This window comes from Vanessa cardui, chromosome 4 (assembly GCF_905220365.1).
Source record: "Vanessa cardui chromosome 4, ilVanCard2.1, whole genome shotgun sequence".
Taxonomy (NCBI): domain Eukaryota; kingdom Metazoa; phylum Arthropoda; class Insecta; order Lepidoptera; family Nymphalidae; genus Vanessa; species Vanessa cardui.
The window spans coordinates 14,485,108-14,489,125 of record NC_061126.1 but is presented as its reverse complement, the minus strand read 5'-3'; positions in this window follow the sequence as shown (position 1 = coordinate 14,489,125).

The window sequence follows — 4,018 nt, the reverse complement described above, 5'->3', positions numbered from 1 at the left end:
TTCCAAATTTAAATTTAAGAATTTCGAGACGTAAAATCTCAACAACTATTTCCAAGATGAACCTAGAATCTCTTTATCTGCAACATCATAAAGAAACTCAACCAAAGAGGTGGTCAATAGTCGTGTATAATATAATACTGGATGTCTTGTGTGCCAGTGTTCCAGCGTTGTGTCTATCAAGTGAATTTACCGTCACTTGCGGTATGAAGCTACGTGGCTTACTATTTTATAGAACATGTCTGGAACTGTACTGTGCAGGATATTGAGCAATTTCCTCGGCTCCACATAATTACCCTTAACTATGTAGATGAAACGTGTTAAGATAATCATAACTGTATAGTGTCCAAATTTTGTTTACTCCATATACCATTGGTATAATTCTAACTTTGTCTAGGGCACATTTCGTATAACATCCTCATATTATTAAAATAGTCTACATTTTTTTATAATTTAAAGTTGCATCAGTTTTCTTTCTTGTAACCAATAATTGTTGATCTTAACATAATTTCTAATCTGGTCCGAATGATTCTTCTGATGAATGAAGGTTGGAGTCCAAATTCTCCTTAAAGGATAATTATTATCTTTTTATTTACATTTATATTATGTCGGATCAAAAAAATACTTTTTGAGTCAGTGAAGTATTTAAAGAACAGTTTGACCACAAAAATGAAGCCTTGACGATGACATTGAAATAAACTAAACGATGCACTATTTTATTTACAAGATTAAAACGATGTTTCCTTTCAATTGAAGAATAGTTGTGCTTGCCTGAGTTTGGTGTTGAATCTTCGAAGTAAACATACATATACGTATGTTACTATATGTATATATATAATTATTATTGTCTATTAGGTGTGTTTATTTGGTAATTGTGTATAATTACGGATTTGCCGATCAGCTCTCAAACTAACCTGATTCAACGGAAATTGCAAGATACGAAGCGCTGATGAGGCGGAACGACCGCCCATATAACCAATGAGGATTTACTCGCTTTGGTCTCTGCCATCGAACTGTTACGGTTTTATAATTTACCTTAATTTTTTACTATAGTTTTACAAGATAATTTAAAACTATCAATGATGATTCTAGGGACAGCAGTCGTAGTTACTCTTTTCCACTATTTCCAAAACAGTCAACATCAATGAAATTGTGATTATATGTTTGTGTGTGTTACGAATTACACATATACTGCTATATATTTTTATTATATATTATTTATTACAGATTATGTATATATTATTTAAAAAATTAAAAGAAAAAAAAATTAAAAATATATATATCAGTGTGGGCCACGTCTCCCAAGAAGACGACAAGAATGATTTCCAGCGAAGATCTGCTGATGTTTAGTATAAATATATAAAAACGCCGAAATGTAATTTAATATAAAATGTAAAAAAAGGCACGGGCATCTGCGAGCCTGTGGATGCTGTAAATTAAATAAAAATGTTTCTATTACAATCTTATACATTAAAAGCACAAGCCTTTTTTGTCCTAGTGATTATGGAATGATGGAACAGCAATGATAGCATATGATAAATCAGTTACGGTCTCATTTTGAAGAGTTCCAGCCAATGTGTAGAAAAATAATGAGGATTCTTGATTGCAATTTATTAATTAATTACGATTGAACAATTACTTAATTTAAAAAAAGCAACTGTATAATAAAAAAAAGGAAAAAGTAAATTGTCATAAACAAACTCCACTTTTAACTGAACTCGTGAATACTATTTGACATTAAAAAAAAATTAAAAAAGGTTTCATCATTTTGACGCCCAATGTATATAATTGACTTGACTTACAATGAAATTAAATATAAAAAAACCTGTCATATGTTTCGAAAAAAAAAAAACTTTTGAACAAACAAGAAGTTTCCGGCAAAACCACTAGTTTAATTTAATTGATCGAAGTAACTACTTAGTTCCCCGCCGGTCTCGGTAAAATGTACAGTCGGAACTAGTAGAACTTTACATTTAATTTTAAAATGTAAAATGACCATTAAAACGTACTTTATAAAAGTCTAATTAAATAATGAATATTTTTTTTTTGTTTCTGTATTGGAGCCATGATGAATGAATATTTTTCTTATAGAGTTATACAATCTAGATTATGAAAAATAATATCAACATTTTTTTTCAGAATCTTCTTTCACCAATATTTTCAAGATGTAATTTCACCTTTCACCAATAATTTCAATAGTAATATTACTATTGTAACAACATCTTGAAAGTATTGGTGCGTAAAAATATGATATCACAAATATTAAATACATTATATAAATATACAAGCTGTGCTCACGACTTCATTTGCGTCTGAATGTGGCACTGGATAGTATTTGGACTGTGAATTATTGTTATTTTAGTAGCCAAAGCTACTCCTCGTTACATTAGCTACATACCAGTGAAAATTTATTTATTTCCAGCAATCTCTCGAAAAATAAAATTTGGTACATGTACCGTGTACATATGCATTTACCTAGTAAGAAGTGATTATTTTTATATTACTAACTCACTCACTCCAATTTCATTATATACGTATAGATTGAAGTATCATATTATAATAAATGACTAACAGTAATTAATCAAATAAGTTAATATAATGTTGTCTTAAATTTTCGCGATTATTACACATTTAAATAAAACTAGTTATGTCTATACCCGTGACCACGAACGCTGTAAAGTGCTCGAAACGTCGGGATGTTAAAAATAATTAATATACGCGATTCAAATCTGTTATAACTAGTTCTATTCAAATAAGTTAATATTAGAAAGCGTCTCATGTTAAGATGAAACCTTAAATATTTTAATGGCAAACATGTCATGAAAAACAAAATATTAGTATTCGAAAATATCAGAAATTACAAGTTGTTTCGTTTATCCACAGCCCAACATTACGCGATAAGATAACAGGATCTCATCCTTAATTATTATAATTTAAATTATAGTTAAATCTTGATAAATCTCAATTATGTCTCCATAATAATGTGATATACATTTTAACCTAAGTAGATCTTGAAATCTTTTGTCATTGCTTAACCTCATTTTATTTATTACTAGCGACTGTTCTGGCTTCACACGGGTGCAATGAAATGACATCACAGTAGAAACTTCTAAAATTATTAGTATTTCTTTACTAAATTGTCACTGTATTATAAAGAATGCACTTGTTGTCGAATCACCTTATCTATTTAAAAAAAACCGTTGCGAAATTTTTAACTAAATGATACATTTCTTGAAGACAACTGTCTATATAATTTTGTGTAATCCATAAACAAAGGAATTAAGAATAGCTGAGATGGCCCAGTGGTTAGAACGCGTGCATCTTAACCAATGTTATCGGGATCAAGCCCAGGCAAGCACCGCTATATCTATGTGCTTGATTTGTGTTTATAATTCATCTCGTGCTCGGCGGTGAAGGAAAACATCGTGAGGAAACCTGCATGTGTCTAATTTCATCGAGATTCTGTCACATGTGCATTCCACCAACCCGCATTGGAACAGCGTGGTGGAATATGTTCCACACCCTCTCCTTAATGGAAGAGGAGGCCTTAGCCCAGCAGTTGGCAATTTACATGCTGTTACATAAGCAAAACTAAACTAAAACATATACAATGTGATAGAATCTCTGTCTATAAAACAGTAAGTATCTATTTTGCTTCATTTTTCAGAAGCGTTACAGTATAAATTCTTCTAAGCATCATCTCTATCATGATTCAGTGTAAAATCTATAAATAGTATAAAACAAAGTCACTTTCTCTGTCCCCATATCCCATTGTATGCTTAAATCTTAAAAACTACGTAACGGATTTTGATACGGTTTTTTTTAATGGATAGAGTGATTCGAGATGAAGGTTTTTTTCTATGATACATCAATGTATTAAAGTAACACTGATAATTATAGAAGTTTTTAATGTGATGTAGAAAATAAACAAATTCTGTAGTATATTTAGTATCAGTATTGTACCCGCGTGAAGGGGCAGGTCTAGTGTAATGATAGTTTTATATATTTGTACTTTAGAAAA